This window comes from Giraffa tippelskirchi, chromosome 10 (genome assembly GCF_054371585.1).
Source record: "Giraffa tippelskirchi isolate mGirTip1 chromosome 10, T2T-mGirTip1v1.2.pri, whole genome shotgun sequence".
Lineage (NCBI taxonomy): Eukaryota > Metazoa > Chordata > Mammalia > Artiodactyla > Giraffidae > Giraffa > Giraffa tippelskirchi.
This window is the reverse complement of record NC_137284.1, coordinates 99051386-99066587: the sequence shown is the minus strand read 5'-3', so window position 1 is coordinate 99066587 and position 15202 is coordinate 99051386. Positions and strand designations below refer to the sequence as shown.

The 15202-nt window shown below is 37.7% G+C and overlaps 1 long non-coding RNA gene across 1 annotated transcript; it reads right to left on the bottom strand.

Annotated features, from left to right (window-relative positions):
- Positions 1-212: 212 nt before the first annotated feature.
- On the bottom strand, positions 213-14960 carry LOC145524869 (uncharacterized). Its single transcript, XR_014067902.1, has 2 exons — positions 14847-14960; positions 213-2570 (listed from the first exon to the last, which is right to left on the bottom strand). It is a non-coding gene; the product is annotated as an uncharacterized LOC145524869 (long non-coding RNA).
- Between the last annotated feature and the right edge of the window lie 242 nt (positions 14961-15202).

Sequence of the window (15202 nt, the reverse complement as noted above, 5' to 3'; positions counted from 1 at the left end):
CATTCAATATCACAGATATCCAAGTCTATGTCCCAAACACTATTGTTGAAAAAGCTGAAGTTTAATGGTTCTATGAAGACCTACAAGATCTTCTAGAATTAACACCCCAAAAAGATGTCCTTTTCATGCACACACACCTAAATATAATTAAAGATGCAAGTTTAGTCTTAAAGAAAAAGAAATTAATGACTAAGGCAACAAGCAAATAGAACTTTTGTTTTTTTTTTCTTTGAAACTTAGAATTAAGCTCTAGCTTCAAGTATTATTTTCAGCCCAGTTAGCCTATTAAAAAAAAAAAAAAGGTAATGCTCTCTCCTTCATTATTTTTTATAACATTCTGAATTCTGTTGAGGTGACTTAATACAACAGTTATACAGAGAGGTGAGCCCTGAGAAGTCACCAAGAACATGGAAAATGCATACAATGGGAGCGGAGAGGGACAGATCATTCCCCTTTCTGGGACCCTGGAAAGAGCATCATAAATATACTATATTTAGCTCCATTTTTTTCAGTCACATTGGCCCTTTTACACTATTTTTTATCTGAAATGAATTCATGTTTTAATTGTTGATTTTTTTTTTCATTGTTGATTGGGTTGGCTTTCTTCCTTTGCATGAGATTTCTTCATTTGTTTTAGAATTTGGGTTTTCAGGGGCATTTTGTGTAGAGGTTTTTTCGTTTGTTTGGTTGGATTTAGTTTTTTTGGTTTGATTTTCTTTTTCTTTCTCTTGGCTTAGTTCATGGTCACAAAATTTGTTTATCTTTCTGCCTCCCTAAGCCCATCGTTTGCATAAAACCATCATTTGAGCAGCCTGGATTCTAGCCTCCTTCATGAGCTGAGCTCTGGGCATGCCCTGCTTCAAGCAGTAGTGGGGGACCATGAGAACTGAGCCCCTACGTCTACAGCCAGCTTCTGACTCAGGAGCCCCAAACTCATTGACATTCAGCCACACTTTCCAATTTGAATTCATCTTTCTTTTCTGGCCCAAGATGATGTTTGCTTTGCTTTTGAGCCAGGTTTTGTGTTGCTGTTTTTTTTTCCATCTTATCTTTCACTGTCAAATGTTAAGAGCAGAGACATTCTTCAAAACAGCTACTGATACTGCCACTGTGACAGGATGTCCCCAGGGTTCTTACACTATCAAGAGTTCTTGAGTATTGAGTCAGAGACTGAAAACAGTTAAACGTCCTCCAATGATTCATTGGTTCTCAAATTTTCATATGCCCAAGGGTCACTACAGGACTTTGTTACAAGGTAGATTCCCAGACTCCATCTCTAGAGATTCCAATGCAGTATGTTTGGAGGTGGGGGCTACACACCTACAGTCTTAATAATCAATCTAAGTGATCTGGTTTCTTCCAACAACTGGATAATTGATAGATTCTCAGAAATCAATAGCTAGAGTACATTACAACACAAGTATAAATAGGATTGGTCACTGGCAGAGAACTCTGTTCCTGGGCACTGGGTATCTGCTTGTGTGAGCCTCCAAAACTCACATCATTCTGTGAAGAAAGGGAAAAGAGAATGTTCTAATGAATATAGGTCTGATGGGAGAAAAAGAGAGGAACATGACTAGCACATCCAAGAGAGTTCTATGTAGCATGGCTCCCAGGAGGAAATCTCAGGTCAAAGGTGCAACAGAAAGGTAAAAAAGTTTTATTGGTTTAATGTGGTGTGTCCTATTAATTAAGCATCTTACTGCTACTGTACTTCAGAGTGTTTATCTTATATTCTGGAAATTTCCATGAGTACTGGAAAAGCAGGAAAGGAATGTGCCACTCAAAAATATTTTGTGAAATAATTCATTTGTGGGAATTAAAATTGGATGAATTATGGTGTTAAATTTATACTAAAAAGAAGTTGGCTAAGAAATGGCTAAATGACAGTGATATATTTATGAATAAACAGGAGATAATAGGTGGCTGATGATTTCTTAACTGTACTGATGTCAAAGTTCTTCACTATCAGGAAAACAGCAAAAGCTTTTTTAATCCATTTGCACATCACTTTGTATTGCAAAGTGGGCTGGTATACTACAGTCCATGCGGTCACAAGGGGACATGACTGGACGACTGAACAACAACAACAACTATATTGTAAATTATGAAATGAGTAACTAGTGTCTCAGGATCTTTTGGCTTGCAGCATGAAGCAATTCCAGTGCCATACCATGAAGCATTAGTACAGAGAAATGGTACTTTATTTTGACAAGTTGAGAATTGACAAGTTAGATAATTTTGCATGTTTGTGTGTTTAAATGTGCATGTATCCTTTTGCCAAAAGATGTGTCAAAGAGTTCTAAAGTTGAGCACACTATGATTCCTTCATAAAACAGACCTTAATTGCTACAAAAATTCCACTATGGCTTCTACACTCTAAATCATTTTACTACTTAAATGGAAGAAAAGGTCAAAAACTTGCTTGCTTTTTCTACTGCAGGCTTGGGGGTGGCTTGCCATTTGTGGAAAATGTTGAGCAGTTCTTCCATAGCTCTAGCTGGAATCTCCACTGGGGCACAGGTACACTTCAGATGAATGAAACTATGATCCTGTCACAGAAGTTCAGACTGCAGAAAGATAGGGCAATAGGTGTTTTATAACTTGGTTTTATATTTTTTCTTTGTGATACTCCCAGCTGAAAGAAATTTAACATGGCCATGTGTAAAAGGAAGATCTGAATGAAAGAAACAGTTTATGTAGTGAATCTACATTAGGAGAATTTCAATTTATAGAAAGATACATTTTGAAGACTGCTCTCCAGGAATATGTAGTCAAGAAATTGATATGAAAGATTATAGACTTTTTAGTATAGTCAACACAGTGCTTAAGATGGAAAAATTTATCTGATGTATTAAGAAATGTGTATCATCTTTAACCAACAAAATACTACTTGCACTCCAAAAACAATTTTTTAACCAGCAGTATACTTCTGATAACTTTTAAAAAATGAATGTAGCAATGTTCTAAGGAAATCTCTGTTCAGTAACCAAGGAAGTGAAAAGTAAAATCAGAGAATAGAGCCTATCTTTTGAGAGACTAATTTGAAAAATGCGGTGTCCAGATATAAACACGCCAGGTTAAAATACCAATATTCATGGATGTAGTGTGAGAGCAACTTCAATGGGCAGGCAATATAGCTCAGCAGCTAATATATGAGATTTACAGATCAGATCTTGGATCAACTGGGTTCAGGCTCTATCCTTGTACTAACTATATGACCTTGAACATCATAGCATCTTTTCTCATCTGCATAAAATAATTTTTCCAACTAACCACCACAGAGCCTTCCCTCTAGCTCCCTCAGAAGTGTTGGGGGGCAGGGGGGTGGGTAATGAAGGGTGGGAGAGGTGGTTATGGTACAGAGCAGGGATGAGAAGGGTGAAGAAATTAAACACACCATGTTATGTACAAGGCCCTATTTAGGTATCAGATATCAAAATACAATTGGTGAATGATCCAAAATCTAGTAGATATGAAATGCATTGTGGTGGAAAAGGGGGTTCACTGCCTAGATCCTCAACAAAACAGTCTTTGCCCAGATGCTAGGCATGCTGTCTTTAGGCAACCTCCAGCTGTGTTCCTGAGGTAGCCCATATCCAATGACTGATGAAGGCAGAAGTACGAAGGTCTGGCCTTTCCAGCTTGGGCAATACATACCAGGGTTGACCCAAGCTTTGGTAGCCTTTAATATAATTCAACTTCTCCCCTGCCTGATCCTACTTCCTCCTCATCCCTTCCATGATTGTTGATCCCTAATAAACATCCTGTACCCCAAATTCATCTCAATCTCAAATTCTGGAGAAAGAGCAAGATCTGTGACAGAGAGTACACTTTCTAGCAGCAGTCCAGCAATCTGAGATCCTGCGAAGCAAGCATACGAGACACGGACCACATGCAGCTCCAAAGGAGAAAGTTTGTGAGGTTCCTAGAGCAACGTAGTATTATAAAAGCTCTTGTGAATCTTTGTCCAAATGCTCATGGTGCAGAATTTTTACAAGGTGATATCTCTATGTGCAGGTTATACAAACAGTGGCCAGAACCACAAACAAAAGGATGGTCCTGAGACAGAGATGAATGGATGCTATTGTTGTGGCAATCATTTTGAGAAATCTTTCCCAATAGCAGTGATGGATTTGCATGGGCTCATTACATTCCATTTTTTGTCTTCTGCCATTGCATTCTTTTCCCATCTTCTGTTTCCAAGTTAAGCATTTGCTAGGAGGCATGCTGGGCTGAGGGTATAATGTCTGATCAAGGAACTTAGTGATAACTGATGACCTATTTTGTGATTATCCTTCAGGGTAATCTAATCATAGCTGTGTGCCACATTTTGGCACAGCTGTGTCAAAAATGTCTCCATTGAGACTTTTTATTTTGGAGATTGCCTGCCAGGCTGTGGCAGAATATAGTAACTGTTGCTATTATTATATAAATTATGAAAAATTTAATAAAACATATGTGTATCCAGCCAACAGTGTGACCCAGAAGGACTTGGACCTCTTCTACTTGTTTAATATAGCAGAATACCATCAAAGTCAGTGCAATGTAGGATCAGGAGTACTAAGATAAGTCATCAAATATCAGGAGTCAAGGTTGGGTAGTCAGGCTGAGTTTAACAAGGTAAAAATCCTTTTTTTTTAACAAAGCAGAAGATAAGAAGCAAGGTCAGGAATGTAAAAACTAAATTAGGTCACCAAAGCAAATTCAAGGTTGAGAATCTGGGGAGGTAAGTAAAGAGAGATGGGGAAATACTGTATCAAATATCAACAGGTAGGTCAAAGTAGTCATAAGAGTAATATGATAATAATAATAATAAGGATGACATCTAAGAAGGATCTGCTATGTGCTGTCCACCGAGGTAAGCAGTCTACATGAAGGAGGTAACTACAATTATTACCCTTATTCCACTAGGCTTGGAGAGGTTAAGAAACTGGCTCAGTCATGCAACTAATGAGGCATGGAAGCAGGATTTTAATCCATGAACATATTCCAGAAGCCATCCATTAACTATTATGCATCATTGTCTCTCCATGGAGCAACTCAATAAATAGAATACCAGGAGAGAAAAGAAAGTGTGCTAGGGAATTTCTAACAGTTGATTCTACCTGGTAGTGTTTTTCTCATCCAATAGGCCTTCACAGACTAACCCTTTAATGCTCAGTTAACTTATCCAGACAGAAAATAGCTCTGAATTGGTCAACATGATACTTTAGTCTGCATATGTAACAAGTACCACTTTTATAAACAGTGAAACATTGATCAATTTTCATTACAGGGACTTCCCTGGTGGTCCAGTAGCTAAGATTCTGAGCTCCCAACGCAGGGTACCTGGGTTCCATCCCTGGGCAAGTAACTAGATCCCACATATTACAGTCAAAACTCCGGATGCCGCAACTAAACATCCTGAGTGTTGCTAATAAAACCAGGTGCGGCCAAATAAATAAATATTTTAAAGTTATTTATTGCACAAAATCGCTATTTGCATCATCACATTCTATGAGTTAAGGGCATTTCTGCAATAATATAGGATGCTGCTGCTGCTAAGTCGCGTCAGTCGTGTCCAACTCTGTGCGACCCCATAGACAGCAGCCCACCAGGCTCCTCCGTCCCTGGGATTCTCCAGGCAAGAATACTGGAGTGGGTTGCCATTTCCTCCTCCAGTACATGAAAGTGAAAAGTGAAAGTGAAGTCACTCAGTCGTGTCTGACTCTTCTCGACCCCATGGGCTGCAGCCTACCAGGCTCCTCCGTCCATGGGGTTTCCCAGGCAAGAGTACTGGAGTGGGGTGCCATTGCCTTCTCCTAATATAGGATAGTTGTAGATAATATAAACATGTAATATACAAGATCTACTACATAATATACACCTTCATATACTTCATGAAAATAAAAATTTTATTTATAAATGAGTTACTAAACTATACTAAGAAATAACTATATACCATCCATTACAAAATTACTATATGCATATAAAACAAGTTAAATTATTTAGGGTAGGATTCTACTGTGATATTTGGTATTTTCAATATCAAAGTGGGTAAAATTCTTCACCAAATATAGTTAGAAAATTTCTCAAGATAAGTCCATTCTAGATCTTCCTTTTCTCTTGGACCACCTGTGTTCCATTGGTCCTCTTTCTTACAAATTACAATGCTCTTTCCTCAAGCACCTAACTCCAGCACTGTTTTATCACGGAAAGAAGTGATGGTATTGTCCAAAATGAAATGATCCCTCCACTAGCCAGTCAGGCATTCACACAAAATGTAAAAAGAACATACAAGGATGACCTTAATTCAGGGTCAGTTGATCTATTCCAAGCCACACAGACTCTTTCTGTGTGGGTGTGTGTGTGTGTGTGTGTGTGTGTGTGTGTTGGGGGTGAGAATGAAGTTTCAGAGATGCCTTCGTTATTTCACTTCACTCGTCCCTTCTTTTATTTGGATTCCTGGGCTCCCTCTAGGGATTGCCTCTTGCAGTGATACACAGCCTCCCTGGTCCCTTCTGTTTCCACTGGTCCCCCACTCCATGGCCCCTCAGTCTTAACCCCCATTTGCCTTAATCCTCACCCTCCCACATACACATACATTCCTCACCCCACCCCAGTCACCACTGAGAGTTGTTGACATGCTTTACTGTGTTCTACTTACTGCCTCTTAGCCACAGAGGTTCCAGATCCTAACCAGCAGTTCTCTGATGAACTATTAACACCCAAGCAGATAGCGTGGCTTCAACAGATTACTACTAATAAAAGAGCACCTGTCTTATCAAGCTCAGAGCTGTCTCTGCCTGAGCTGTGACTGTGATATGAGTGTCTTAAATATTGTCTTGAGTCACTATAAATAGGCTCTGTACTAAGCAGCAATCATAACAATTGCTTAAAAACAAATGAAGAGTCTCTATGAATTAAAAACTCAGGGAGCTGCTAAGCTGCTTCAGTCGTGTCCGACTCTGTGCGACCCCATAGACGGCAGCCCACCAGGTTCCCCTGCCCCTGGGATTCTCCAGGCAAGAACACTGGAGTGGGTTGCCATTTCCTTCTCCAATGCGTCAAAGTGAAAAGTGAAAGTGAAGTCGCTCAGTCGTGTCCGACTCTCAGCGACCCCATGGACTGCATCCTACCAGGCTTCTCCGTCCATGGGATTTTCCAGGCAAGAGTACTGGAGTGGGGTGCCATTGCCTTCTCTACTTAATTATTTTATAATCACCTGTAGGGGGGACTGGGGGTGGGTGAGGTCTACACTTACAAACCGTAAACTTTGTGCAAAAGTTACCTTTAAAAATAGATTTAAAAGGAAAAATAATGTTTTAGATTCAAAAATCAGTAGAATTGTTTTAATTAGAGAAAACATCATATAATCATTATCTTTAGATTCACTCATCTGCAAATGAAGAAAAAGGAAAAGTTGGTCTATGAGGTCATTGATATGCTTTCTACTGCAAAGACCTTATGATAATAAAATGCTTTGTGAGTATTGCTTAAATACTAGCAAAAAAGAAATTCAGAGAACCTAATGTATTTAGCCTATTCAATTTTTTTTCAATTATTTTCTATTTTGGAACTGTTGAAATGAATTACTATGTAATAGTTTTTGGTATTATGTAATAGCTGACTTTATTAGAAACCACCTTATGGTTTCTGGTGAACATTTGCCCATATTGTGAAGTCATCATATAATCTGGCACAGTGGACACCTTATAGTTAGAAAAAATTTAGGACTACAGGCATATTACAGCTCATAACTAATATATTTTGGCAAAAAAATGCTTAAATGTTTATTCTTGTTTTATTAAAAATCATATATTTACAGCAGACCAGCAAGGTGTTGAGACTGTATTTGTTTTATAACAAAAAGTCACTACAGTGCCATATTTTTCTCAAACTAGAGTATTACTTTAGAAGACCATATTCACAAGAACATAAATATCTTAGTGGAAGATTTCTAATGCAAATTGTATATAAAAAATTCAAATTGTACATAAAAAATAAAATTTTTCCTATCAGACAGTACTGTCTCACCACATTCAAATATAAAACTGAAAATTAGATCTTTATAATATCAAGAAGCTAGTGATAGCATAATGAAAACTCAGCTATAATAGTACAAAATCTTCATAATTATGCTGATACAAACATGATAATAAAAACATGCTAATATTATATAAACATTATAATGTTTACATGCCTGGGAACAAAGTATACTGTACTTACAGAACACTTGGATGCATGTTTTGGAAGAGTATCTCATTATGTTCAATGAGAATTATATAATTAAAACACTGTATATTGTTTTGAAAATTATCCCAGAGTTCTCTAATATGATTTTTATGTCTTGCTCATTAAATTATTTTATTTTCTGATAGCTCTTCAGTGTGGAAGAATAAAGTCCATGAATTTGATGCATGAAATCTTTAAAAAATAAGAGGTGTCTCTTTAAGAATCTCTGAGATAGCTGACTTATGATGGGATTCTTTTACTAAATTTCTAAATTTATGTGAATCAATATTTAATACATTTTAATGAAAACAAGAAAAGTTCTTTCAGTTGATAAGAGTTGCTAAGACATTTCAGAAATGTGAATGTCTGTTAACTTGTGTATATTTTTTTCTGAGATTCTACCTGATACTCTAGACACTTTGCAAAGTCTGTGATTTTTACTGTGAATGAAACAAAGCTCTTGTTATTTTAACTAGTTTATATTCTAGTGGAGGGAGATGTTATACATGAATTAAAAATAGATATTGCTTGAATATTCCATTAATCACAAAATCACATATTTCCTACTGAAACGAGACAGAATAACTATATTTAAAAGAACATATTCTCATTCTCAAAGCCAATTTTTATTTTAGTACTTAACCCAAGGTATTCTTGTTTTACAACAATGGTGCTAAGATCCAGAGATGTTAAAATATTTGACCAGACTATGAGGCAAGGCCAAGGGTTTTAGTCACCTAATATCATCTAATATGAGGTCTGTGTTTTAAAAATAATTCTGAAACGATATATAAAAGTGAGAGTAAAATTCATAAAGCAAGAATTTAAAACAGAAGATGCTATAAATGACATGAATAAGAACAAGGGTAAAGGAAAATGTCTCTTGATGAAAGTGAAAGGGAGAGTGAAAAAGTTGGCTTAAGCTCAACATTCAGGAAACTAAGATCATGACATCTGGTCCCATCACTTCATGGCAAATAAATGGGGAAACAGTGGAAACAGTGAGAGACTTTATTTTGGGGGGCTCCAAAATCACTGCAGATGGTGACTGCAGCCATGAAATTAAAAGACGCTTACTCCTTGGAAGGAAAGTTATGACCAAACTAGACCACATATTAAAAAGCAGAGACATTACTTTGCCATCAAAGGTCTGTCTAGTCAAGGCTATGGTTCTTCCAGTAGTCATATATGGATGTGAAAGTTGGACCATAAAGAAAGCTGAGCGCTGAAGAATTGATGCTTTTGAACTGTGGTATTGGAAAAGATTCTTGAGAGTCCCTTGGACTGCAAGGAGATCCAACCAGTCCATCCTAAAGGAGATCAGTCCTGAGTGTTCATCGGAAGGACTGATGCTGAAGCTGAAACTCCAATGCTTTGGCCACCTGATGTGAAGAACTGACTCATTTGAAAAGACCCTGATGCTGGGAAAGATTGAAGGCAGGAGGAGAAGGGGATGACAGAGGATGAGATGGTTGGGTGGCATCACCGACGCAATGGACATGAGTTTGAATAAACTCCAGGAGTTGGTGATGGACATGCAGGCCTGGCATGCTGAAATCCATGGGGTTGCAAAGAGTCAGACATGACTGAGCGGCTGAACTGAACTAAAGGGAAATATCAACAAAATATAAATATGAGTATCTGAAAGAAGAGGAAGAATTCAAGTATGACCATAATGAAATAAAAGAAAGAAATAATACATTGAAAAATGAATTCCATTTAAGCATAATGTTTCAATTCACAATTTTTTCCTTCATTTTTTTAATTGGTACAGAAATTATTTGGGGTGGTGGAACTTTCCACATCATTGCTGTGTTTGTTTACGTGCTTTGCACATTCACATTTTAAGAAAACTTTAGAAAGCACCCCCTGATTAACACTGGTCCACACTATAGAAAAATGGGGAGCATAAAATACTGGCAGCAATTATAACAGACAGTCTAAAAGCGACAGAAAGGTGATATATTTGATGAATCCAATTAGGTAGACAAAAGGTAAACAACTATTAAAAAGAAAAGCAGACAAAGATTTTTGTGGTGAATAGGAAAATTACAGCTACTTTTGCAATTAACAATCATGTCTTTGGTTGTTAAATGACCCAAAAATGGGCCCGGCATTTACCAGGAAAGAATTTTTTTTTGTTTTTATTTTTCATTATTCTTTACAATCAAGTGCAAATTTTTGTCGATAAAAGAAGTTGTACATTACACGCCTTCATGTTTTTTTGTCCTTTTGAGTGCATTGTCCATTTTTAAATGATTGATAAAAATTGTTAAATAAGGCAAATACTGTACATGCTGTAGTGTAATGAGGCTTATCAGGCAGGGGGAATATTGCTCATCATGATATTAAAATTAAATGTAGCATTTTTTAAATCCTTGACATAAATAAAGAAGTTATTTCTCTGGACCACTGCTTTTTCCATAAACTCAATGTTCTGTATAAGTCATTGTCATAGGATATATTTTATTTTGAGGCAACTCAGTCATTTCCCCCCATAAATAAGTACCAAATCAAGTATCATTTATCTAAAAATTATGTCTTGTAAGGTCTATATGTTAAGATACTAGTTAGAGAGGGCTTACTGCAGTTCTGGTAATTTATATCTGTCTTTTAAAATGACTTACTTTCCTTTAGGTATACAGGTGATGTCTTCAGTTTAAAGATTAGTTGGGATGGTACATATTTATTTTTAGGAACACTTCAGATGTTATTGTTTGAAACTACAGCTTCTGGCTAGGGTTATGGAAAACATTTGTTTTTTAAATAATTATTTGTTTTGTTTTGGCTGGGTCTTTGTTCCTGCATGGACTTTTCTCTAGCTGCTGTCAGCAGGAGCTACTTTCTAGTTGCAGGGCACGGGCTTCTTGCTGCCGTGGCTTCTCGTTGTGGAACACAGGCTCTTAGGGTGTGTGGGCTTCAGTAGTTGTGGCACACTGGCTCAATAGTTGCAGTTCCTGGGCTCTAGAGCACAGGTTCAATTGCTGTGGCACACGGGTTTAGTCGTGGCTCAAGGGCTTAGTCGTTCTGTGGCACTTGGGATCTTCCGGACCAGGTATCGAACCCATGTCTCCTGCACTGGCAGGCAGATTCTTTACTACTGAGCCACCAGGGAAGCCCTAAAATATTTATTTGGAAACATATGGGAAAGGGAAAATGAATGAGAAACTTTCAGAATCAAGAAGCCAATAAATAATGATAGTATACGGATAACAGCTGTTCGTCTTAGTAATTATATAAAGTATTTTAAGAGAGTATCATTTTATGTATCGTGAATTGACATTATGTCTCACATTTTATTTGAAAACAAGTTTTGCAGGCAAATAAACACTAATATAAAACATGTAAGACTACTCAGCAGTACTTTCTAATCCTTTCCCTTTTTTCTCTTGAGCCCATCATATCCATAAGGTAAGGAAGAGATGGAGACACTTTAATTACAGGGGGAAGATTGAATTATAAATCTTGGTAGTGTATCTAAAGAAATGCTTTTAATATATGATGGAGGCAGAATTCAAACTTAACTCTTCTGGTTCTCAGCCTAGTATTTTTTGAATAGAGCTCTTGCTGAGGACATGTGGGACTAGAGTGTTTTATCATGCTATAAACTGAGGGCCCCCATATACTAATGTTTTAAAGAGATCACTTTAAAATCACCACCACTATTGTTAAACAATTATTGAATATATCCAATGTATGGAGAATTTGCTGAATTTCAACTAAGAAAAAGTGCAGTTGCAGGTAATTTTGCTTACTTATCTTTACAAAACAATTAAAATTTTATTTGTTTAGTTTATTTCAATTGTAAAACCATTACAGATTAATTGAAATTGTGAGCAATTAAAAAGCATGAAAAGAATCTAAAAATCAATAATCTTATTGCTACGAGTTATCACCCTGGTGGCTCAGACAGTAAAATCGTCTGCCTACAATGCAGGAGACCCAGGTTCGATCCCTGGGTCTGGAAGACCCACCTGGAGAAGGAAATGGCAACCTACTCCAGTACTCTTGACTGGAAAATCCCATGGATGGATGGAGGAGCCTGGTAGGCTACAGTCCATGGGGTCGAAAAGACTCGGACACGACTGAATGACTTCACTTTCACTATCATTTAATGTGTTATAGTTCTTTTCATTTCTTCCATGTATTCACATATATACATATTTTTAATATTAGAAAATGCATCTTTTAATACAGGTAAAATCGGACAATTTAAAAATTTTTAATGTGGTCAATTTGATCTATCTTTCATTTTGTTTCTTTCTCCTTTTCTTTGGAAACTCCATTTGCAAGCTAAAAAAATATATTTTCAACGTGTATAGACAAGGATTAATATTTTCAATTTATCAAGACATTTATAAGCCAATGAGAAAAATAAGAGCACAGAAATAGGAAAAAAAATGTTTAAAGATCATAGACAACTCACAAATGAAGAAATACAGATAGCCACTAAGGATATTAACACATGATTAATATATTTAGTAACTATAGGAATGCACATTGAAACAATAAGCAATAAAACAAGAACAAAGATAAAGGTAGGGAGATCAAGGGCAAGAGCATAGGAGAGAAAAGGAGGAAAGCTGGGGGTGCCTGGTGTTAAGGACAGTGTGAGAAACACTCCATATACTGTTGGTAGAAGACAGTGAGCAGTGGCATGGGAGTGATAAGGAGAAGACAAGTTGGGAAGAAAAAAAGAGACCAGAGTGATACAATCAGGAACCTCATGTAGGATAGCAGCAGTGGCAACAATGGAAAGGAAAAAAAAAAAGAAAAAACATATAATTAACAGACATTTTATTGGATGATTCTCCCCTCCTCTGCATACAGTATCTTATTTAAGCTTCATAAGAACCTTCTGGGACCTCCCCAGTATGTTGGACAAGTAAAGAATCTGCCTGCAATGTGGGAGACCAAGGTTTGATGCCTGGGTTAGAAAGATCCCCCTGGAGAAGAGAATGGTTAATCACTCCAGTATTCTTGCCTGGGAAATCTAGCCTGGAGGGCTAGAGTCTATGGGGTCATAAAGAGTTGGACACAACTGAGCAACTATCACTTTCACAAGGACCCTCTGAGGAAGTTTCATTTTACTAGTAGGAAAGCAAACTCAGAAAATCGATTTGCCCCATGTAGTACTGCTGTAACATGACAAAGCTAGGAATGTCTTTGATCTTAAATCCTTGTTTACTAGCTATTCCATCTTATTGGGTAGGATGTTGGATGTAACAACACGAAAATATAAGCTCTAAGGACAAATGTAAGTATACTCTTTTTTGTCAACTTTTTTTCTCAAAAATTTTTAATTTTTGTTTCTATGGCTATGAACACAAGTTTGGAAGCCCCAAACCTGAAAGAATAGCAACGTGAGCAGAAATTACAGTCTTCAAAGAGAATATGGATGGTACGAGTATAAAATTGCTAGCCTGAATTCAGGTCTTAATTTAGGAAGAGACATGAAGGGTGAAACAACTTCCTAGACTTGATGAGAAAGATCTGAGAGGAAAAATAACAAAAGAAGAGTGTAGACAGGTGTTGCGGTCTTTTACAGACCGGGACCTGGGGACTGGAGTCGATGAAAAGAAAGAGAGAAAAAAAGAGAGAGAGAGTAGCATTTCTCGGGTTGCGTGGAAAACCAATAAAGCCCATACACAGGACTTGTACCGCTCACGAAGGCACAGGGCATCCTCTCAAGGAGGTCTTGAAAGCCCGGGTGAGAAAGTGAGCTCGACAGGCTTCCATGCTCCAAAGAGACTGGAGACATAAAGAAGGATGCGGGGGACCCAAGTCTCTAGTGGAACAAGGATATTTTATTAGCAGAAATGCATGCTTGTATATCTTCAGTAAAATGATTACTCAGCCATTACAAAGAATGAAATTCCACCAGTTGCAACCAATAAACACAAGGTCGCTGAAGAGAGTCGCTGAAGGGAGTCACTGAAAGGAATCCAAGCAGGTGCCCTTTCCCATGATCTCAGTCCTGAGAACTGCGTGCAGCTCTACTCGTTCCTGTATTCCAGGAACTGATAAGAAACAGAGCGTCCACACAAAGGAAAACGCAACATATTGGATCCCTTAAAGTTGAACGTCCCCTGACAGACAGCGAGACAATAGAGAGTCTGAAGACCATATCTAATAGAAAGTCTACATTTCAAAAACATTAATTTAAAAAGGGAGAGCTGGGACTTCCCTGGTGGCCCAGCAGTTAAGACTCTGTGCTTCCACTCAGGGAGCACACATTGGATCCCTGGTCAGGGAAGTAAGATCCCACATGCCATGTGGTGTAGCCAAAAAGTAAAATAAATAAAAATTAAAAGAGACAACTATGGCTAAATGGGAGGTTTCTCAAGTGGCACAGTGATAAAGAATCTGCCTGCCAATACAGGAGACACAAGAAAAGTGGGTTCAACCTCTGGGTCAGGAAGATCCCCTGGAATAGGAAATGTCAATCTGCTCCAGGATTCTTGCCTGGAAAATTCCATGAACAGAGGAGCCTGGTCAGCTATAGTCCACAGGGTTGCAAAGAGTCAGACATGACTGAGCGACTGATCACACACACACACCCAGTTAAATGATATAGGAAACCTTTCATGCCTTCTTGGTTATTTCCTCCATCATCACCCAAATCTTACCCAATTTCGTTTCTTTTAAATTCCAACCAGCTTAATTATCTTGCTCTTCTTTGCCCTAGTTTTCTTAATTTTATAACATTTTTATGCTATTAGAATACTCTACTGAATTCCCTCACAATTAAGGCTTATGGAATGAATGCTTATGGAATGTTGTTGTCAAACAGGGGGAGGGGGAGGGTCTTTGTCCCCCCGGGGGCTCTTGTCAATGTCTGGAGAGGGTTTTGGTTATCACAGTTCAGGGGAGGGAGATGTCTGCCTCTAGTATTGGATGGATGGCGGCCAGAAATGCTGCTAAACATCTTACATTGCACAAGATCGCTTTCCACAAAATAAAGAATTGTACTTGCCAGAATAAC